Below are 24,629 nucleotides of genomic sequence, written 5' to 3' on the forward strand. Positions count from 1 at the left end.
AAATATATAAAGCAAGTTGCACTGAATATATTAACATTTCTGCATACTAGACTGGCTTCTTAAAAGCTGCAGAAATCTATCCAGTGCAGATAGGTCATGGCTGGTAACACAAATGCAATCTTCAGGGAGTGCCATTTACATCAATGCAACTGCATCAGATTAGCTAGGGAAATCTGCTATCAAATCAATACTACTACCGTAGTAGTCTATAATTCTGCAGTAATAGCAGAAACTGGTCACAAGGGGGAGCTAAAGAATAACTTTCTGTTCTAATATTTGAAGTATGAAGATTTATTTCAGATGCCACATGACATCTAACACTTGTGGCCCTATATATCTCATACAGGTTTTCCCTATTTTGATCTAGAGAATTTCACAACCAACTAATATGAAACTTCTACCAGCCAAACAAAACTAATACTATTACTGCTACTACTCAAGCAAACAGAAGAGAAAATCCTTTTATATGCAATGTGGGAGCCAGGAGGAACTCTCAACAGATTTCCTTTCCACTAAGTACAAGGTCCTAATTGCATTAATTATGCCATAACTAAACTAGATATCAAAGAGATAAATGCCCTGATATGAAATCTCAGACTTACCTATTAGAATATAGGAAAGTGGTCCTATATATTAATAAATCAAAGCAAATGCCAGTGCCTTGTGCCTTACTCCAAAATCTTCACAAACTGCTCCTAAAGTACTTATATACACATCAAAGTCAGGAAAAATATCAAAGGAACTTTGAAAGCCCCAGCAGTAGAAAACCAGAGTAACCCTTTTCCTGAATAAAAACTATTATTTAAAAGAGATGCTAAATAAAGCACTATCGGGCCGATTCAGTAAAGTCCGCGGGAGAGCGGACGAACGCCCGCTCTCCCGGCGCGCACACAGAAAGCACCAGAAAAATTATTTGACCTGATTCTACATTCTGATCGCTTCCCTGAGACATGGACAGAAAAGTTAATTAGATCAATCTAAATACAAATAATAATAAAGAGATTTATAACAACAAAAATATTAGTAAACTGTTTGTAATATACTCAGCAAAAGAATACTACACCTCCTAATGAAGCGCATACACATGCACAGAAGTCAGGATTGGGTTCTTTCCCAAGCACTGAAATAGTGACCACATCTTTAACTTACTGATCAGGGAGCAGACACTGTTTAACACACTTTGAGCTCAGCTAGTTGGAAAAACGTGAAATAAATTATGGTTAACAAACATGCAAAAAAAACCTACCCTCATATTATTGACTTCAAAAGCTTTTGACTCTGTTTGGCACCTTGGTCTCAACCACAAATTACTGCAAACTGGAATTGAGGGGAGGAGGGAGAGAAGAAAGAAAACCTATGATATAATTAAATCTAAGTACTCATTCATTAGCTGTAAGGTTAAGAAAACAACTTGTAGACAGACTTCTTCAGGCAGGAGCAAGGAATAAGGTGGGATTGTAATCTCATTCCTATCTATAACATCTGCATCAATGATCATCCAGACCACTAGAGACTCTTCAGTCGCATTACTAATACAGAAATCAAATAGCTGCTGAATGCAGATGATCTGGTCATTTTATCCCCATCTACACCTGCTCAAAATGTACTGCAAATCAATCATAGGAGCTAGAGATAAAGCTGGAAATGAAAAGAAATGAGATTTTCCAGAAAATGAAAAAAAATCTCAAAAACATTTAAATTATACCTAAATAACCATGGAAGAGTGTTATCGTTCAAGGGTTGTGATAGTCAGGTAGTGGACCCTTGGACCGGGCTGCCAGGGGTGACAGAATAGCAGACCGGGAGGCGGAGTCAGAGGCCTGGGAGGACTTCACCCGGGACCCGGAATCCCCCCGGGAGGATCCCGTAGGGACCCAGGCCCTTGGGACTTAGGCTGCGCAGAGGAAGTTCAGAGGCAGATCAGAGGGAGTCAGTCAGGTAGCCTGAAGGGAGCAGGCCCCGGGTCGGGTCAAGGTGGGGAAGGAGCAACAGAGTTCAGAAGCAATCAGAGGCAGGGCCAACATTCCGTGGGCAAGGTCAGGGCAACAGTCGAATGGAGAGAGTTCTGTAGCAAGGCGGGGTCTGGACCGGCAGCAGGCAGGCAGACCGAGTGCTGAAGCAAAACCGGGATCGAGGCAGGCGGCAAACAGGCAGGCAGTGTACTGAAGCAAACCGGGATCGAGGCAGGCGGCAGACAGGCAGGCAGTGTACTGAAGCAAACCGGGATCGAGGCAGGCGGCAGACAGGCAGGCAGTGTACTGAAGCAGACCGGAGTCGAGGCAGGCAGCAGACAGGCAGGCAGCGTACTGAAGCAGGCCAGAGTCGAGAACCAGGAATACAAACGAGAACGTCACTGAAGCAGGTACAGGAACGGAAGGCAACTAATATTCAGAGAACCTCATTGCAAGGCGTCTAGTAGGAGACTGGACGCCGGTTAAATGCGGTCCGGGGCGTGACGTCAGCAAAAGGGGCCGTCCCGAACTTCCGGGTGCTGGGCGCACATAAGGGCCTTCCTCGCACGCGCGCGCGAGGCAACGAGAGGGGCGGAGCTTCTGGCGGCCTGGACGGCGTTCTCCACGTGGCGAGGCAGTGGCCTGGCGGCCTACTGGACCGGAGGCCCGGCGCGGTCCTCCGTGGACCAAGACGAAGGTAAGCGGACCCGACCCCGAACATGGGGGAGGCGGTCGGGACCGCAACAGTACCCCCCCCCCCTTTACGCCCCCTCTTCAATGGCCCAGGTTTCCCTGGGTGGTCAAGGTGGAACTGTCGGAGGAAAGTTTTGTCCAAAATGTTGCGGGCAGGTTCCCAGGTATTGTCCTCATCTCCGCAACCCTCCCAGGCTAAGAGGTATTCCCATCTCCGATTGAAGAAACGTACGTCGACGACCTCTTGAACCTGGTGTGTGGGATCCTCAGCCACGGGCGTGGCAGGAGTGTCCGGGGGCTTGCGGTGGAAGCGGGAGAGGACCAGTGGCTTCAGCAGAGAGACATGGAAGACGTTGTGGATTCGTAGAGTGGATGGTAATGGTAATCGGTAGGAGACCAACCCCACTCTTTCGGCGATCCGAAAGGGTCCGCAAAATTTGGGTGCAAACCTCCTAGAAAGCATCCTTAAATGAATGTTCCGGGTGCTGAGCCAGACACGATCCCCGGGGAGATACACTGGGGCAGGTCATCTGTGACGGTCGGCACACCGCTTAGCAGTCGCGGCAGAAGCGGCTAATTTGTCCTGAGTAGCCTGCCATAGGTTCTGAAGTTGCTGAGCGAAGAGCTGCGCTGCGGGTGAGGAATTGGGTGTGGCAATGGGTAACGGAGGCTTGAGCTGTTTTCCATATACCACCTGGAAAGGCGAGGTTCTGGTGGCAGCATGGCTCTGATTGTTGTAAGCAAACTCGGCCCAGGGCAGGAGCTCGGTCCAATTATATTGTTTTTTGTTGATGAAGGCGCGTAGGAAGGTTTTCAACGAGCAGTTCATTCTCTCAGATTGCCCATTACTCTGCGGATGAAAGGCTGTGGAAAAGCTGAGCTGGACCTTGAAGCATTTAGAAAGGGCCCTCCAGTATCAGGCGGTAAACTGCGGTCCCCGGTCGGAGACGATGTCTTGGGGCAGCCCATGGATCTGAAAGATGTGCTGCGCGAATAGGCGTGCCAGTTCCGGCACTGAGGGTAGCTTGGGTAATGGCACGAAATGGGCCATTTTAGAAAAACGATCCACGGTAACCCAAATTACCGTCTTCCCTTGAGATGGGGGCAAGTCGACCATGAAATCCGTGGCAATATGGGTCCATGGTTCGGTAGGAATCGGGAGCGGCTGTAGTAGGCCGCACGGGGGTCCGAGGTTAGGCTTTTGTTGTGCACAGGTGGGGCAGGAACTTACGTAGGTCCGTACGTCTCGACGAAGGTTGGGCCACCAGTAGAATCGGTTGATAAGTTCCAAGGTTCTTTCCTGACCCGCATGGCCTCCCGTCAGGGAGTCGTGGGCCCAGCGTAGGGCCTTTACCCGGGCGTGTTTAGGAACCACTGTCTTATCCTGCGATAACACAGTCAAAGCTGTCAAGCGAACTTTAGAAGGGTCAAGGATGTATCGAGGAGGTTCCTGATCCTCCTCGGACATGGAGGTCTGGGACAGAGCGTCGGCTCTAACGTTTTTTGCGGCAGGGCGGTACTGCAGGGTAAAGTTGAACCGGTTAAAAAAAGGTGACCAGGGGGCTTGTCAGGGGTTCAACCGCTGTGCTTGGGACAAAAACTCCAAGTTTTTGTGGTCGGTGTAGACAGTGACCGGATGATTTGCTCCCTCTAGCCACTGCCGCCACTCCTCGAAGGCCAGCTTGATGGCTAGAAGTTCCTTGTCTCCTATGGAATAATTTGCCTCAGCAGGCGAGAACTTCTTGGAGTAGTATGAGCAAGATAGTAGTTGTCCCGATGGGGAGTGCTGACTGAGAACAGCTCCAACTGCGACGCTGGAGGCGTCCACCTCTACTATGAAAGGACGAGTTGGATCCGGATGGCGTAAACAGGTGTCTGTCAAGAATGCCTCCTTTAGATCAGCGAAAGCTTCAGCCGCAGAGTCGGGCCAAGACTTGACGTCAGCTCCCTTTCTAGTTAATGTCGTGAGGGGAGCGACCCGGCGAGAGTAGTGGGGAATAAAATGTCTGTAGAAGTTGGCAAACCCCAGAAACCTCTGCAGAGCCTTTAGTCCGGATGGGCGAGGCCAGTTGGTGATGGCGGATACCTTCTCGGGGTCCATCCGGAACCCGGTAGAGGAGACGATATACCCTAGGAAGGGCAAAGATTCAGACTCGAACACACATTTCTCCAGCTTAGCGTAGAGGTGATTATCCTTTAAAGCCTGTAACACCTGTCTTACGTGCCGTCGATGGGTCTCCAAGTCCTTGGAATATATCAATACGTCATCCAGGTACACGATGACGTGCGAGTGGAGCATCTCCCGCAGGACCTCATTCATGAGGTTTTGGAAGACTGCCGGGGCATTACAGAGGCCAAAGGGCATTACCAGATACTCGTAATGCCCATCCCTGGTGTTGAAGGCAGTCTTCCACTTGTCTCCTGGGCGTATGCGGATGAGGTTGTAGGCCCCTCTGAGGTCTAGCTTGGTGAAAAGTTTGGCTCCTTGGAGCCTATCCAAGAGCTCGGGGATCAATGGGAGCAGGTAGCGATCCCTCTTGGTGATGGCATTCAAGCCGCGATAGTCTATGCACGGGCGGAGTGAGCCGTCCTTTTTCCCTACGAAAAAGAAGCCGGCCCCGGCAGGAGATCAGGAAGGATGAATGAAGCCCTTGGCAAGGTTTTCTTTAATGTATTTGGACATGGCGGTAGTTTCTGGCAGGGATAGCGGGTACACCCGGCCCCGAGGTGGTGTGGTGCCGGGTAACAAGTCTATCGGACAGTCAAAGGGCCGGTGTTGAGAAAGGATCTCGGCCATTTCTTTGGAAAATACCTCTGCGAAGGCTTGGTAGGCTGTCGGCAAGAGGCTGGATGAGCAGAGCAGGACTGGACGTGGAGGTCGTGGTACCTGAAGGCAATGCGAAAAGCAGTAAGGGCTCCACTGGGTCAACTGGAGGGTGTCCCACTGAATCACGGGTGAATGATGACGCAGCCAAGGTAGTCCCAGCACCAGAGGGTGCACCGCCCTTTCCAGCACCAGGAAAGAGATCTCTTCTGAGTGGAGTACCCCTGTCTGGAGAATCAAGGGAGCTGTGACGCAGGAGATAGCCTCGGGGAGTAAGGTGCCCCGGATGGATGTGATGCGCAGAGGTGAGTCTTTCGGCAGCGTGGGCAAACCCAATTGGTGAACCAAGTCCGCTACTATAAAATTCCCATCAGCCCCAGAGTCAACAAAAGCCAGGGTTTGGAGCTCTCCTCCGGGGTATTTCAGTCACTGGGATTGAGCATTGAGGAGCTGAGCCCGCATAGCCTAGGAGTAGCTCCTCGGAATATCCTAGGCGCGGTCGTTTCCCGGACGCTCCGGGCAGTGGGTGAGGAAGTGCCCTTTCCCGCCGCTGTACAGACACAGCCCCTGGGACCGGCGTCTCTTTCTTTCCTCCGCGCTTAACGGAGCCCGTCCTAGTTGCATAGGCTCACTTGGCGAGGCGGTAGTAGGAGGCGTCTTGGGAACCAAGAACCGGGCGGAACCTTGGGTAGCCGGAGGGAACCTTCGTGAGGGGCACCCTTCCCTGTCCCGTTGCTGTAACCGGCGGTCCACTCGGCCTGCCACGTCGATGAGGTCGTTGAGGTCGTCCGGGAGATCTCGGCCTGCCAGTTCATCTTTGACGTGGCTCGCCAAGCCCTCCAGATAGATGCCCCTTAGGCAGTCGTCCCGCCAACCAACCTCCATGGCAAGGGTGCGGAAATCAATGGTGTAGTCCGCCACGGACCGAGCCCCTTGCTTGAGATGCAATAGTTCGGAGGTGGCAGTGGTTTGACGGGCCGGATCATCGAAGGCTTGTCGGAAATTGAGCACAAACTCCTGGAGATTGTGCAATAGGGGGTCCTGACGCTCCCACATGGGAGAGGCCCAGTCGAGTGCCCTTCCATCCAGTAGGGAGAAAATATATGCTACTTTTACAGAGTCTGAGGAGAATTGTGCTGGCAACAAGGTGAACTGGACGTAATACTGGTTCAAAAAACCCCGGCACGCCTTGGTATCCCCTGCATAGCGGATCGGTGCCGGTAACTGGGTAATCGAGGTGGGGTTGAGTAGTGGAGCAGGAGGTGGTGCTGGAGGCGGGTCCACCGGTAATGCCTCCAGGCGAGACATTAATTGCTCCACGGTAGCAGCGAGGGTATCGATGCAGAAGCTGCTGTTGTTGGAGGCGCTGCGCCATTCCTGGAATGGCCTGTAGACTGGGGATCTCCGCCGGGTCCATGGCCTTGCAAGCTGTTATCGTTCAAGGGTTGTGATAGTCAGGTAGTGGACCCTTGGACCGGGCTGCCAGGGGTGACAGAATGGTAGACCGGGAGGCGGAGTCAGAGGCCTGGGAGGACTTCACCCGGGACCCGGAATCCCCCCGGGAGGAGCCCGTAGGGACCCAGGCCCTTGGGACTTAAGCTGCGCAGAGGAAGTTCAGAGGCAGATCAGAGGGAGTCAGTTAGGTAGCCCGAATGGAGCAGGCCCCGGGTCGGGTCAAGGCGGGGAAGGAGTAACAGAGTTCAGAAGCGATCAGAGGCAGGGCCAACGTTCCGTGGGCAAAGTCAGGGCAACAGTCGAATGGAGAGAGTTCTGTAGCAAGGCAGGGTCTGGACCGGCAGCAGGCAGGCAGGCCGAGTGCTGAAGCAAAACCGGGATCGAGGCAGGCGGCAAACAGGCAGGCAGTGTACTGAAGCAAACCGGGATCGAGGCAGGCGGCAGACAGGCAGGCAGTGTACTGAAGCAAACCGGGATCGAGGCAGGCGGCAGACATGCAGGCAGTGTACTGAAGCAAACCGGGGTCGAGGCAGGCGGCAGACAGGCAGGCAGTGTACTGAAGCAGACCGGAGTCGAGGCGGGCAGCAGACAGGCAGGCAGCGTACTGAAGCAGGCCGGAGTCGAGAACCAGGAAGACAAACGAGAACGTCACTGAAGCAGGTACAGGAACGGAAGGCAACTAGTATTCAGAGAACCTCATTGCAAGGCGTCTAGTAGGAGACTGGATGCCGGTTAAATGCGGTCCGGGGCGTGTTGTCAGCAAAAGGGGCCGTCCCGGGTGCTGGGCGCACATAAGGGCCTTCCTCGCGCGCGAGGCAACGAGAGGGGCGGAGCTTCTGGCGGCCTGGACGGCGTTCTCCACGTGGCAAGGCAGTGGCCTGGCGGCCTACTGGACCGGATGCCCGGCGCGGTCCTCCGTGGACCGAGACGAAGGTAAGCGGACCCGACCCCGAACATGGGGGAGGCAGTCGGGACCGCAACAGAAGAGAGGATGCCCTAGGTCTATATTTATACTTCTGCCTGAATATAAGTATATATGCAAACTTTTAAATTGGCTATAAACACATGACAAAAAAAACCAATAAGTGACTTCTATGCAATAAAGAAATCCCTGACCACTTTTAAACCCCAAATAAAACAGCTATTAAAATGATTTAATAGCAAAATTTTATGCATAGGTAGTGCCTCCGGGGACAATCACATGGAGTCATCTGTAGTTGCTCTATAGTAACTGTCATCAGCTACTAGATCCTGAGAGTTGATGGCACCTGGGGAGACTTTGTACAATGACCAAGCAAATCAACAAGTATGGTAAATTCCCAGCTAACATAACTGTAGAGATGCTGTAGAAAGCTATTTTTGATTTGAGGATGAATTTATTGCCTAATATAACTTCCTCTCTCAGGAGTAAGGTGGAGAATGGAGAATGATGTTAAGACTAATTATCTGCTTCCATTGGTAATTTGGAAAAAAATTGAGAGAAATGGATAATTTTAAATCTAGGATGGCTAAAGATAGTCTCACTATTGCCAGGAGAGTTGAGAGCTTTCAGAAGTTTACGCGGCTAAAGAAGAATATGAACTATCAACTTTCCATGTGTTGAATCTATTTCTGGTCTGGAACTATTTAAAAGATACATGGTGGAATGTTTACAGTTTTCAAGAGAAACTTTACATCCATTATCTAAGGCACTTTTATATCGTAGCCAAAATTACTTCTCACCAGAAACTGCTTTCTTTGATACAGAAGCTGGAAATATCTGCTGTCAGAGCAAGGTAACAGAAGCAGATAATGTGGCTTTTCTTTCAAAACATTTTTAAGCCTTTCATTGGTTATCATGTAAGAATATTCCCTGATGTTGTTACATCAGAGCAGCAGAGGTGCATTGCCCTATCGGGTGATTGGGATATCGGGCATCCCCTGGAGGGTTGGTCTATCTGGAGTCGCTCAGTGCTGGCCTGTGTGTTATTGTTTGGGATAGTTGTGGGTGGATCCTTGGGCCGGTGGCAGATGGCCACGCCCCCGGGGGAAGATCCCGAGAGGGACCACCGGTCAGGCTCAGAGTTTGGAGACAGACACACACTAGTTCTTTTATTAAACAGTATATTGACCCACCAGAGGTGGCAGTAGTGAGCTGGAAGCGCCCGGCTGGGCTGTAGTTCCTCAGATACTGGAACAGCGATCCCAGGATGGCAGAGCTGGTTCCAGGGAAAGCTCTGAGAGAACGATGTTAACTCACTGGTGTTGTAGGCAGTGATGACTTCCTGGCAGAAGTAGTATTCAGAAGCAGGTCCGAGAACGTGGGCCCTCGAGGAGCGAGAACCAGCTCCAGACTGCGACCTGAAAGGCAAAAGAGAAACGAGGCCCCCGAGGAGCGGGTACCCCATGTAAGTCTGAGGATGCAGAGTAGCTAGGAGCGTAAGAAACCTTTCTTTTCCTTTCCGTTCCAAACTCCATTCCGTTCCTTGCTAACTCGATAGTTAGCGAATTCAGAGACCTTAAATATCCGGTGCGGATGACGTCATCTCAGGGGGACGCCCCTGAGGTTCGCGCCACTGCTGGTACTTGAGTCAGGACTGCGCCGCACGCGCACCCTTAGGCTTCTGGGAAACATGGTGGAGTGCAGCGTCTTGCTGGTCCGGGGACGCTGGAGGAGGGCGGCAAGAGGACACCACGGCAGCCAAACATCCAACAAGCAAAGAGGGAGTCATCACAGAGGTAAGGTGGGCGGGGTGGAGATGTCGGGCAGCGACAGTCCCAACAGTACCCCCTTCAAAGGGTGATCTCCTCTTCGAGTACCAGGCTTGGGTTTTGAAGGATGTGCGATGTGGAACTGACGAAGCATCTCTTTATCCAGGATATTGGTCTGAGGCTCCCAAGAGTTTTCTTCAGGGCCAAAACCTTCCCATTTCAGAAGGTATTCAAAAGTATTGCCTCTTTTACGAACATCCAGAATCTCTTCGACTTTGAATTCTAAGTCGTCTTCTGCATTGATGACAGGTGGGTCTTGAGATTTGGAAGAGAATTCGCTGAGAATGAGCGGTTTCAGAGTGAAACGTGGAAAGCATTATGAATATCAGCAGCAGTGGATTGAGCTGCTGGGGATGTCACCGAGCTTCAGTGGAAGTGGCGGTGCTGGGGAACGTCCAAAACCCATCTCAAATGGTGACTCAGTCGTGGATTTTTCAATTTAATGAGGGTAATCCTCAAGTATTCCACTAGATGTCTGAGAATGAAGTTGCCTCCTGCCCCTGAGTCCACTAGGGCAGGAGTCTGAACTGTGACCAGTCCATAGGTCAAGGAGACTGGGAGAGAGAGCGGAGGAGAGGGCGCAGTATGGCCTAAGAACAATCCTCCTGCAGGACTTAGGCCCGTCCATTTTCCGGACGAATGGAGCATTTAGAGATATCATGGCCGGGCTGACCACAGTACATGCAAAGGCCGTGCTTCTTCCGAAGTCTTCTTTCTTTGGAAATCAAACGTCCATGACCAAGTTGCATCGGTTCATCTTTATCAGCAGCAAGGATTACTGGAACCATCCGAGGTGCAGATGCAGCACTAGCCTGTTTCAACCCAGGTAACACCTTAGGTCGGAGTTCCTTCACCTTGTCCCGGAGCCGGTGATCAATCCGAGTGGCCAAGGCTACTAAATCGTCAGCGAGTCAGGTGTTTCGCGAGCAGCCAGCTCGTCCTTTAAACGGGTATCCAGGCCTCTACAAAAGAGAGTCTTGAGACATTTGGGGTCCCAGTGGAGTTCCGCGGCAAGAGTTTTGAACTCTATGGCAAATTCAGCCAAAGATCTGTTGCCTTGCTTCAAATCAACCAAAGCAGAACCGGGTACAGAAGTTCGAGCAGGGTCTTCAAAAACGGATTTAAACAAGTCCATAAATCCTTCTATGTCCTGCAAAATGAGGTCCTTGCATTCCCACAAGGTAGATGCCCAAGACAAGGCCCTACCATCCAGGTATGAAAGGATGTAGGTAGTCTTAGAGAGAGCCGAAGGAAACAATGATGGCTGTAAGGCAAAATGCATGCAGCACTGGTTTAAAAAGCCTCGGGTCTTCTGGATTTCTCCGGAAAAGCAGATTGGAGCCACCAGTGGTACAGCAGTCTTTAAAGTTACCTCCTATAACTGACCTTCATGGTTGGAAGCTGTGCCTTGAACCTTCTATGTGTGTAGCTGATGAAACGCTGAAGTAAGTTTCTCCAAGGCGTCTTGCTGCTCCACAATGCACTGAGCCAGGCCCTGTATGGCCAGCAAGGCATTGAGTTGTGCCGGATCCATGGAGTTAGCAATCTATTATTGTTTGGGATAGTTGTGGGTGGATCCTTGGGCTGGTGGCAGATGACCCCGCCCCCTGGGGAAGATCCCGAGATGGACCACAGGTCAGGCTCAGAGTTTGGAGACAGACACGCACTAGTTCTTTTATTAAACAGTAATTTGAACCACCAGAGGTGGCAGTAGTGAGGTGGAAGCGCCCGGCTGGGCTGTAGTCCCTCAGATACTGGAACAGGATGGCAGAGCTGGTTCCAGAGAAAGCTCTGAGAGAACGATAGTAACTCACTGGTGTTGTAGGCAGCGATGACTTCCTGGCAGAAGTGATATTCAGAAGCAGGTCCGAGAACGTGGGCCCTCGAGGAGCGAGTACCGGTTCCAGACTGCAACCTGAAAGGCAAAAGAAAAACGAGGCCCCCGAGGAGCGGGTACCCCTGGTAAGTCCAAGGAGGCAGAGTAGCTAGGAGCGTAAGAAAACTTTCATTTCCTTTCCTTTCCGTTCCGAACTCCATTCCGTTCCTTGCTAACTCGATAGCGAATTCAGAGACCTTAAATATCCGGTGTGGATGACGTCATCTCAGGGGGACGCCCCTGAGGTTCACACCACTGCTGGTACTTGAGTCAGGGCCGCGCCACGCGCGCGCCCTTAGGCTTCTGGGAAACATGGCGGAGTACAGCGTCTTGCCGGTCCGGGGACGCCAGAGGAGGGTGGCAAGAGGACACCGCAGCAGCCAAACATCCAACAAGCAAAGATGGAGTCGCCACAGAGGTAAGGTGGGCGGGGTGGAGACGTCGGGCAGCGACGGTCGCAACACTGTGCATCTGCAGACTGCCTGGGAAGAGACAAAACAACAGGAGGGGAGGAGTGGATTAGGGAGCAGAGTAGCTCTTCTTCAGTCTGCTCTGCTCTGTCCACACTAAATTCATCCTTTCCCTCCTGTTCCCTGCAAAACAGGAGGAGAGAGACTTGATTAGGGAGCAGAGTAGCTTTTCTTTGGTCTGCTATGTTCTATCCATTCCCAATTTACCCCTCATATCCCATTTCCTACAAAAACAGGAGTGGAAGGGCTGGAATAGGGAACAGAGTTGCTCTTCCCTGCTCAATCTGCTCCAGCCTCTGCTACATCCCTCCCCTCTTCCCTACAAGCAGCCTGAGAGAGGAGGGGCAGGAGCAGTAAGCAGAGCACTGCAGAATGAGATTCCTTGCATAAGCCCTGTGTGCTTATGAACTAAGGAGGGGGAAATTGAGATGATTCCTGGAGGAAGGGAGAGGGGGAGTTAGGATAGGGCTTGAGGATAAAGGGGAGAGTGCTGAGGGTCATCTGGTGTGTATGAGCAATATGAGGTACTCTGCTAACATGTAGTTTCTGTATACTTCATCTTTTTCTGTTTTCATAATAGGAGGTGTATTGTTAATAATAAATTTAGATTTTTATCCTGCCTTTCCAAGTAATGCTAAAGGTGGTTTATGACATTTTTAGAATTCAGGTACAATAAGCCCTTTCCTAAAGAGCTAACAATCTAAGTGGGGAAAGACCAGCTTTATTTTTATCTGTACATATTTCTATTTGGGATATATCTTCACTTTAATAGCTCCTGACCCTTCATGGGGTCAGGTTTGACTCCCTTTTATACATCGAGAGACCCATGGCTCTGAAGATGAAATTTGGATTGTTTTGGGACTAAGTATTTTTCTGTTGTTTGATATAGATCGGGGTTAGACCACCAATGACTCTTCTTCCTAGGACCTGCAGTGTTGTGACAAAAGTATTTATGTTGCTGTGTAATATGTTAGATCAGAATTAGTATGTTTGATTATTGAACTATTGTCTCTCTTGCGAGGGAACACCCTGAGCAACACATAAACTCAGTTTGTTTCTAACCTCTGCCACCTCATTAAGATGATTTCTGTTTGCCTGCCTTGGTGACCTGCAGACTTATGATGAAAAGGAAAGTTCCCTTCCCTGAGAGGACTGATGTGCTGACTTTGTTCCACCTTATTTACCCTCTCTGGAGCAAATCATCTCTCTAATTTTAATGGACTATCCCTACAGTAGAAATTTCTAATAGAGTGGTGGAGGCAAGAATAAGGAAGCGTGATGGTGACAGCAAGAACAATTTAGGCAATCAAGCTTGTACTGCTGACAGATGGAGATATCTTTAGTTGGAATAGTATCGGCAGGGTCAACCAAGCAGGCTGGGTGGGCCAAATGGTCTTTACATGCTGACATCTATTATACTACTATGTATTATTCAATGATCTTAACTTTTCTGATATAGCAGCTGGACTACAAACTGTGCTGATTTTATCAAACCCATTTTGAGTGACATTTTTTGTTGCTTATGCTCTGCCTTTATTTTTGTATATTGATTATGTGGGAAGCCAGAAACATCCCCTAAAGACTTTAATGACACTAGCTTATCTCACGTCACTAAGTTTGCATATCATAAACGGTTGTTTCCGTAGATAGCAGGATGAATTAGTCATTACATGTGGGGTATCATTATCCAGCGGCACCAAATGGACTTGTCTTTCCAAGCTAGAGCTTTGAGCTCTGCTGAGCATGTTTATTTATTTTATTTATTTATTTAAATATTTCTATACCGCTCAAATTCATCTGGGCATGTGCTGCAGTTCCTGTGCAGGCATTACCTCGTGAGCCTTCTAAGTCTATACCAGAGCTAACCTAGCTATGTAGTTGACTCTCCAGGGAGGCAGGTATGTATTCTATGGCTATATTAATCCATGGTGCGAGCACATCTTGAGTATTGTATGCAATTTTGGTCATTGTATCTTAAAAACGATATAGCAGAATTAGAAAAGGTACAGAGAAATGGAACCAAAATGATAAAAGAAATGGAACAATTCTCCTAGAAGGAAAGGCTAAAGAGGTTAGGGCTCTTCATCTTGGAAAAGAGAAGACTGAGGAGAGGAGAGACATGATAGTGTTATGGCAAATCTCATGTTCTTATTATGTTCCTATGAGATGGATCCATATGGCATGCTGAACAAATGCAATCAGTACCCAACTGCACAATTTGGATGACTCAGAGGTCCTTGAGGATATGATGCTACTTCTCTTCTAAATGTTGGATTCTTCCCACCATTGGGAGAGTCAGGAACAGACTGATTGTAGGGATCAAAAGCTAGGCCCCAGTTTGGTCTGTGTTGTTGTGTAGTGTTTGGCTGATGGCATTCTCTTTATCTAGGCTAGGACAGAAGTTGCTGTTGACACTGGGCTGGAAGGGATGGCAGACATTACTGTTGAAAGGAATGGTACTTCCTATGGAATATAGTCGTTTGTACAGGTAGAAGTGACACCTCACTGTAGAAAGCTTTTCAGGAGCCATCAAGAGCCAAATTTTGGTTCTTTATCTGAGCTACTATCTCTCGGAGCTTCTTACCGAAAAGATTGTCCCCCAAACATGGGAGGTTGGTTAGTTTTTTGTGAACATCCTCATGGATGCTACTTGGTTGAAGCCATGCCATGCATCTAGCTCCAATCAAGGCTGAGGAGGTGCGTAAAATGAAATCAAAATATTTGTAAACTGATTGAACTAGTTGGCAGATGCCCTCTTACACATCCAGGAGTGGTTGTGGATAGGCAGGTAGGAAAGGCTTCAGTTTTTTAATGCAGTCAAAGATGTACTGCACTATATAGAATTAGTGGATAATAATGTGAGCAAAAAGATTTGCACTTCAATTAATTTTCTTGACAAAGTTATCAAGAAGTTTTTGGTCTTTTTGAGAGGAGAATCCAGGTCATCTTTGCTTTTTTCATAGCTAATTTAACCACTGCTAACTGGTGAGGCAGCTGGATGACACCAAAATCTGGTGAACCCTGGACTCTGAATTTGAGGTCCAATTTTTTAGCTGTAGAAGTAGCTGAGTGGGAGTTTCCCACATTTTCAACTGTAGAATATTGAGGATGTTGTGGTTCAGCTGAACTATCCAGTATTTGAAGAAGGCCAAGGACTTCAGAATGGGAGTCTTTGTGGACATGGACACCCTGAGCTGGTCCCATTTTTTCCACAAATTAAAATAGGTAAGATCTTCTGCTTATGAGATGTGGTATGAAGGATCTGGAAGAGGGCTGGAGGGTAAAGTCTTCATCTGAGCCTTAAAGTACTGCTTCACTTATCCAGTACTGCAATGACAAAGAGGGTGAACTAGAAGCAGCTTCTAGTTGACTCTAAAGAGGAGCGGCCTAGTCAAACCTCTGACTTACTAGAATGCACCAAGATAGATTATGAAGAACTCCTAAACAAGGGTTCTAATGGTGAGTTCACTACTATGGGTGAGATCAGCACTCCGGTCTGTGGTATTGCTGTAGGGATAGTAGAAAGTAGACGCTGAACTGTTCCTTCTGTCTTCTTGGTCAGAGAGGTAAAGAAACTCTTTACCAAATCTGCAATTTGGTCATGTGACTGATCTGTCCACTGAAACCAAAATAGTTTCCTGCATGAGAATGGTGGCCTATTAAAAATAAGCAGTACAGTAGACAATACCAGTCCTGCAGTCTCCAAGCAAAGTCCTTCCACCATTAGTCTAGGTGAAGTGAATGCTCTAGTTATCAGAGGGAGCAAGGGCAATCTGGTCCATTATCCTGCAGATCTAGGATGGATTATGTAGAGCTGTTTTGGAAAAGCAGTCTGATAGATCAAAGCCAAAGGTGAATGAGTCGGTGACATTAATGGGGTAGAGTGCTTGGACACCTCTGATGACTTGCCATACTTTGACGGGTCTTTGGAGATGTACGTCAAGGAAGCCAGGGCAGATGAATGGTATTGCATCAGGGCTGTGCCATGTGTCCTTGCAGTGTGCATTGCAGGATCATGCAGTATAGAATTCTGAACACCATGTGACCAAAGAATAGAGACATCGTGCACATCGAGGCCATACACTTCAGTGGTGTTGGAGCCTTGAGCATCAAGTGTATCATGCATCAGATGTATAGGTGCATCATGTATTGAGTTCATCAGATCACCATGTGTTGAGTGCATCAAGTGCATTGAGCATCTCAGAATGTCATGTGTAGAGAACTTCGATGTGCCATGTGTCGAATGCATCAGTGGAAGATGTGTTAGGTGAATCAATGCTGTTTGTGCTGAAAGCACCAATGATGGGCACATTGATGGTGTTGGTGCTCATGCACCTCACTTAGAGGTAGATTTTAAAAGCGCTGCTCGAGAAAAAACGTCCACATATGCGGGCTGTGCGCGAGCAGTGCAAATTTTAAGAATCCGCGAAGTACATGCGTATATACCCATGCATGCATCAAGAATAAGGGGGTGGAAAAGGGGCGGAAAATGGGCATTCCGGGGCAGGGCTAAGACTTACACGTGTATCTCCTTTTAAAATTAGCCAGTTACTGGGTAATTTTAAATGTCTCATGCGTATTTCTGCTAGGGTTTTAGCAGCTCTTATGCACCTATGCAAGTGGCTCTTATGCACGTATGCAGGCGGATTTTACAACACTCACACAAAGGAAAAACCAGTTTTTCCAATTAGTCCACCAGTTTGTCCAGTTAATATTCAGGACTTCAAGACCCATCTGGTTCTTCATCCTGTAAGCCTCCCTCTTGACCCTGAAACTTCACATTGTGCTAAAGCCCTACAATTCAAGATATCAAGACTTGCTTCTCATTAGGACCTGCAGCAAAGTTATACAGATAACACACAGCCCGCATACACATGTATGTGGCCATTTTTGCGAGAGAAACACTTTTAAAATCTACCTCTTAGTTTGTATTTATTCAATGCAGGCTGCAATGGCTCCACAGATTGATGCCACTTAAGTCTTTATTGCAGGATGGCTGGTGGAACTTGACTCTGCAGCTTTGGCCTGAGTGGAAGAGGAGTTTTAGAGGAGTTCCTGATCAACTCTTTACCCAGCAAGGCAGACAAGGCAGCATTGCAGGATGAGGACCTATTGCAAATTTGGAGAGATTTATGCAGTTTGTCAATGCAAAGTTCCCTGAAATACTGCAAGTGTGGAGACATCTGTCAACAAACAAAAGTGCTGTTGTATGGCTGCAGAGGCAGCAAAGCAACTCAGTAAGAAGAGACTGAAAAGAATTATCAAATTTAAAGATTTTAAGGATTTTGAAGAAAATTTATCAGGAGAGACTGAGTTCATGGCCGTGCTAAGCTTGGACAAAAACTGACTGAAAAGGTTCATGAGGCAACACCTGCATTGGAACTCCTGCAGATGCTCAGTACAGCACAAATCTCTACTAGCTTGGAGAGTCATGTCCTTTTGGTGCCTCCAAATATCACCCCACATGTAATGACTAATTTAGCCTGCTTATCTATGGAAAACCTTTTATTCTTATTCTTCCCACACCTCGTACCCCAAGTGGCTAATGCCCAGGCCGATGATTGTTCTTTGGTTATGAGAGGGAAAATAAAAGTGTAAATCAGAAAAGATACATTTAAAAAAAATTAAAACATTTTTTGCATGACAAATCACAAAAAAGAAAGTTGGAAGTTGGAAGTTAGAGGAGGTGAAATGATGCGTAGCTATAAGTACAGAATATTGTAAATACAGTTTATAAACACTTTTTAAAAGACTATTTTTGTAGAAAGCAACAAACTTAATAGAATCTAAAAACATTATACAAAAAAAGAGAAAGCAGAGAGTTCAGAGATCCTAACAGTCTATAATTATTTATAAACCCCTGCTTATATTGGGCATTATCCCAGGACAAGCAGGATGCTAGTCCTCACATATGGGTGACATCGGTAATGGAGCCCTCATAAGGGAGGAGGAATAGCCTAGTGGTTAGAGCAGTGGCCTATGAACCAGGAGACCAAGGTTCAAGTCCCACTGTTGCTCCTTGTGACACTTTACCCTACATTGCCTCAGGTACAAAAACTTAGATTGTAAGCCCTCTAGGGATAGAGAAATACCTACAGTACCTGAATGTAAACTGGTGTGATATCTCAATTGAGATGAATGTCGGTATATAAAAATAAATAAATGACAGAAAACTTTCTGTCAAAGTTTCTAAAAGCTTTGACTGACACTGGCGCACTGAGCATGCTCAGCATGCTATGATCCCTGCGTCCACAGGGGTCTCCCTTCAGTCTTTTTTTTTCCGCTCTGCTGTAAGCATAGCAGTTGGAGCTCTGTGAGAAATTCTAACACTTTTTTCCTCATAAAAGATTTACATTTTTACTTCACAAACACCTTTCCCTGCACGGGTCTCCCTCCGCGTTGGTTTAATTCGACGTTCGGTGAGTACTATGCCATATTTTTTCGGTCGGTTCCTGTCACCTTCTGGCTGCCAACCGACTGCAGCCTTCCCTCTCCCTATTTTTCAGTTAGTCACACATAGCCTGCAGTGTCCCTCTGTGACACTCTGCTTGGCTATTAGCGCTAGTGGGACAGGGACTTCCACGGTTACTGGTGCCGCCAGGGCCCCTGTAGATTCAGGTCCTTTACTTTCCTCAGTACCTTCGCGCAGTAATACCCCATCGCTACCGTCAGTACCCCCTTCAGGCCATCCTGCGGGTCAGATACCACAAGTACCCCTCCCCCTGTGGTACCCTGATGCCATCCTCCCTACATCATTTGATACATGGCAATGATTTATTTCCTTAGCTTTATCAGTGCTAGCGTTGCCAGAATGGATGCCATCGACGAACACTTGTCTCGTCGCTTCCATCCATAATCGGGTCAATGCCACCACTACCCGGGGCACTTCCATCACTGTTGGGAGTCAATTCTATCGATGCCATCCTTCTATTATGGATGTCAGATTTTCCATCGATACTAGGCTATTTTCCATCAATGCCAGGCTGTTTTTCAGGCATGGCATCGGTGCCAGGCTGTTTTCCATCGATGCCAGGCTGTTTTTCAGGCATGGCATCGGTACCAGGCTGTTTTCCATCGATGCCAGGCTGTTTTCCATCGATGCCAGGCTGTTTTTCAGGCATGGCATCGGTACCAGGCTGTTTTCCATCGGTGCCAGGCTGTTTTCCATCGATGCCAGGCTGTTTTTCAGGCATGGCATCGGTACCAGGCTGTTTTCCATCGATGCCAGGCTGTTTTCCAGGCATGGCATCGGTGCCAGGCTGTGTTCCATCGATGCCAGGCTGTTTTCCAGGCATGGCATCGGTGCCAAGCTGTTTTCCATCGATGCCAGGCTGTTTCCAGGCATGGCATCAGTGCCAGGCTGTTTTCCATCGATGCCAGGCTGTTTCCCAGGCATGGCATCGATGCCAGGCTGTTTTCCAGGCATGGCATCAATGCCAGGCTGTTTTCCATCGATGCCAGGCTGTATTCCAGGCATGGCATCGATGCCAGGCTGTTTTCCATCGATGCCAGGCTGTATTCCAGGCATGGCATCGATGCCAGGCTGTTTTCATCGATGCCAGGCTGTATTCCAGGCATGGCATCGATGCCAGGCTGTTTCCATCGATGCCAGGCTGTTTTCCACTCATGTCATCGATGCCAGTGCCATTTCCCTGCATGGCAGCCATGCCAGTGCCATCTCCATGCATGGCAGCCATGCCAGTGCCATTCCATGCATGGCAGCCATGCCAGTGCCTTTTCCATGCATGGCATCCATGTCAACATTGATTCCATCGGTGCTCATGTCCGTGACATGGATGCCATGGGAGTCATTGTTGCCCGAGTCGATCCAATCAATGCCGTCGATGCCCGTGGCCACACTGCAGATTTTGTCGGTGCCCGCCTCCATACATCAATGATCTCGACACCCACGTCATTCCCATCAGCATCTTCTATGTTTTATGGATGCGGTCATTGACTCCATCAATGCCCATATCATTTTTCCGAAACCAGTGATGTTTTCGATTACCGTCAATGTCGACATAACACCACCACACAATGCCCTCCCATGAACACAATGCTCCATGCTTTGGGTCCTTATTAAAGCCCATATCAGGAGCAGAGCAGGCATGCTGACAGCCATCATCGATCGCCATCCAGGACAGCGAGGGCTTACATCTCGCCGCTGGGGAATGACCAGGTCGAGCACCGTGGCATTCATCGTCACCAACACGGTGACCGTCTGCCACCGACACCATTCAACGCATTGCGGCTATTCTTCTCGATGCTGGACGATGTTCGGGCCGAGCAACATCACCACTGCCAACGGCACACCGGATCGAGGTTTGCAGAATTCTGCACTGGCGTCAAGAGACATCGAGCCGCTGCGACAATGGTTGGGTTCATGAGTTCGTCAATTGGCTCCCTGTTCCCAGGCTTACCCCACCGACATCAGTGCAGGGTTCTGGCCCTCCGCTCATTACGGTCTAAGCGCCAGCTACGCCCAGCCTTGTCTCCTTTATACCTGCGCCACCATACCAGGTATCAGAGTTGAGACGGACGTTAACGTCCACAGGCTACTCCGAGAGGACTCCGGAAATCCACGGAGCCAGCAATCTTCACCGGCTCATCCTTCGACGGTTCACGTCGGATGGTAAGTACCCGCTTCTGCGGCATTCCCATTGAAATGTGTTCTCTAATTCTAGCCACATGCTTAGAAAAGTTCTAGGTCATGTACTTTCCAAGAACTGTATTAGTGTCACATATCGCTATGCCAGCTATGTCAGCCACAATACCAGGAGAACCTCTCTTTCTTTTCTTTGGGTTTGCTTCAGGGCTTCCTCCCTTTTTCAGCAACGTGGCTCTGCACTGATTAATGCTCTAGCTTTTGGTTCCTGTTTCAGTACCAAACTTCCAGGTGCATTTACTGTTCTGCTAAGCACGAGATCCAGCACATGCTGCCTCAACTACAAGTCCACCTCGAAGCCTGATATGGGTCTCAATGTCTCCTTGTACAGCACTTAGAAATGCGGGTAAGACTTTACCGCTCTCACTCCCGTGGGAGGATACCTGATATCCACATTACATCAACCCCTCAAGTTGGACACCTCCCGGTTTTCCAACTAGCCGGATATCAGAGCAGGTTCCCGGTACACTCCCCTACACGCTTCAAAGCGCAGAGGGGGGAAGAGGGGGGTTGGGGAGTTTTAATTACATTATTCTTTCTTTCAACAGAAAGTAGTTACTCTCCACCCATACTGGACCTCAGAAATACCAACTTTCTTCAGAAGGCACAGGTAAAATGGTATCTCTCGTTACCATGTTTCCAAAACACAGTAAGTACATTATCTCTATTCTTCCTATGTGCCTCATGGTGAGTCAACAATCTTACAATTCCAAGCTCTGCTGGTGGCACCAGCTTCGCAACTGAGGTATTTCTTTGACTCAATATCGGTGAATGCTGTTTCTCTACGGAGCTCAACATCATTCACACTTTCCTTGCATGGACAGCTGCATAACCTAGTCTATTTCCTGCTCATGCTCGCATTACTTCAAGTTGAAAGTTTGACCACAAATCTTCTCAACCCAATATGCGTCTATTCCGCTCCAAGCAGTTACGCATAAACTTCCTGGATCTTGTACTATGAGTTATACCCTTATGCCTTCTAATACTGCCTCTGCAACAATTCTTTGTGCATACAGACAGACAGCATAGGGACAATGTGCTTTCCAACATACAAGCATACACAACATCCTAGCTGCTCTGCAATGAAGCTGCACAGCTTTATCCTTAGCCCTTGCTCACTTTATGCATCCTTGGGCACTGTTCTCAGACACTTACTGAACGCACTAGCAGACCTTCTCCAGATAGGTCCATCCTCTCGAATGGTCTTGGACATGTGTAGCAAGAGAAATCTAGAGTGGAGGTCAACCGAACTTGCCCTCTGCTTCCGAATCGAACCAGACGGTGCACAGATTCTACTACCTACACATGGTTCCACTGCATTCACATTTACGCCTTTCTTCCATCAAGGGCCTCCTAAATGTGCCTCTTCTGCAACCTCTCATAACCAACACTCTTATCATGCTGAGCCGGGATGGAGTTCACTGTTCCTCAGGCCCTCGTCCTGCCTGAGACCAGTATGCTTCCCATACTTCATAGCCAAACCTCTCGTGAACCGACAACAGGACAGAAGAACAATAGTCCTCTTAGCCCTATATGGGCTTCGACAAGTATGGTTTCCTATATTCCTCGACCTCTCGATCAGAGACCAATTCGCCTGGGCACAGCGCCCACTCTCGTAACTTGGAATCAGGACAAGTTGCGTCATCCCAGCCTTACAACTCTTGCCCTGACAGCTTGAATGTTGAAATTCTGCAACCACTTAATCTTTCAACACAAGTCTCTAAAGTTCTCGTAGCTTCATGAAAGCCTTCCACAGGTAAACCTTACCACTTTTAGTGGACTAGATTTACCAAGTGGTGCACACAAACAGGTTTTCACCTTTTTTCTTGCCCCACTCCTTCTGTACTAGATTACTTATATCACCTTTCTGATTCTGTTCTCCAGACATCCTCTGTAAGAGTACACCTAAATGCCTTAGCGGCATATCACAAGGAAATAGGGGATACGCCAATAACAGCGTGACCTCTAGTATGTCGGTTTATGAGAGGCTTATTTCACCTTAAGCCCCCCATTCGACCACTGCTCATTAAATGGGATCTAGTGTGATACATTCCTGCGACAAGAAATTTCTTTCCTAACAAGTATTTCTAGTAGCCATCCCATCGGCTACGAGGGTCAGTGAGTTGCAACCTCTCGTCACATACTCACCCTACATAAGGTTCCTGCATGACACAGTAGTCCTTTGCACTCACCCCAAATTCCTACCAAAAGTAGTAACAGATTTTCACTTAATCAGTCAATAGTCTTGCCTGCTTTCTTTTCAAGACCTCTCTCTCTAGCCAGGGAGAGAGAGTCTTATACACCTTAGACTGAAAACGTGCACTAGCTTTTTCCCTGAACCGCACGGCAGTCCATAGGATATCCAACCAACTTTTTGTTTCTTTTCACATAAAATGAACCAAGAGTCGCGGTAGTAAGGCGGACTCTCTCCGACTAACAGTCTGTATCGAATTCTGTTATGAAAAAGCAAACGTTCCTCTCCAAGGGCGAGTAACAGCACACGTAGTAACGGCGATGTCTACATCAGTAGTACACTATCGTTCAGTGCCCATTATTACCATATATAAAGCTGCAACATGGAGTTCCCTTCACACCTTTGCAGCTCTTTATTGCTAGGGCAAAGAAGAATGACAAGATTCGGCCTTTAGCCAATCTGTCTTACAGAACTTGTTTCCAATATATTCCCAACTCCTTCTACATCCAACCTACTGTATCTTCGGCTGCCTCATTTTCACCAACAATTCTTCACTGTTGCTTCACTACAAAATGACTCAGCCTCTAGCTTGCTAATCACCCATATGTGAGGACTAGCATCCTGCTTGTCCTGGGATAAAGCAAAATTGCTTACCTTGTAATAGGTGTTATCCCAGGACAGCAGGATGTAGTCCTCACAGAACCCACCCACCACCCCGCGGAGTTGGGTCCGATACGTTTTATTATTTTCTTTTATATTTTCGCTTACGCATAATGCTACAAACGAGACTGAAGGGACTGTGGACGCAGGGATCATAGCATTCTGAGCATGCTCAGTGCACTCAGTGTGCCAGTGTCAGTCAAAGCTTTTAGAAACTTTGACAGAAAGTTTTCCATCATAGGGCTCCATTACTGATGTCACCCATATGTGAGGACTACATCCTGCTATCCTGGGATAACACCTATTACAAGGTAAGCAATTTGGATTTTTCAGAAACAGCCATAAAAAATGGGAAGGAATACTGAGCACATAACAAACAACCCCCCCCCCAAAAAAAAACAAAACAAAATAAAACAAAAACAGATGTTTGGTGCAAATATATGGTTTTAAACTATTTTACTGAATTTGCTGATTAGAAACACTAAGGGGCCGATACAATAAGATATGCGCTGAAAATGGGCACTTGAATTGAGCGCCCATTTTCCTAACGCGCACACAGCCACATACCCTGGGTGCCCAATACAGTAATTAAATGAGGAGCTAGTAAAAAGGGCATGCTGGGGATAATTGTGCATCCATAACACTCAAATGCATTGGGCACCCACAATTGAAACGGGTGCTCAGTATGAGCATCCGTTTTTGTCCCGCTTCTTCAAGCCGATTATTTTGTTATTTTGCTGAAGTTGCTGAAGATGCTTTGCTATGGACATCTAAATTGTGTGACCATAAGATTTTTTTTTTCTTAATCAAGCCAATATACATTTATTTTTCAACACCACAAGATGTAAATTTAAGTGTCACATTTGATACTAAATAGGAAGACTCACAGAGGACAGTATTTTTTAAATTTCTCATGAGCCCTTGACTTGCAAATTGACTTTACTCCACCTCTGGGGTTGGAGTTAAATTTGCTGCATTAAAATTTATGTGTTGTTTTGCCCAGCAATGTCCTGCATCAGGGGATAATAAATAATAGCCTCATCAACATGTAATTTACATGTCATGGGTGCTATCAACTATGCATTTGAT

The sequence above is a fragment of the Rhinatrema bivittatum genome, chromosome 5 (assembly GCF_901001135.1).
Source record: "Rhinatrema bivittatum chromosome 5, aRhiBiv1.1, whole genome shotgun sequence".
Lineage (NCBI taxonomy): Eukaryota > Metazoa > Chordata > Amphibia > Gymnophiona > Rhinatrematidae > Rhinatrema > Rhinatrema bivittatum.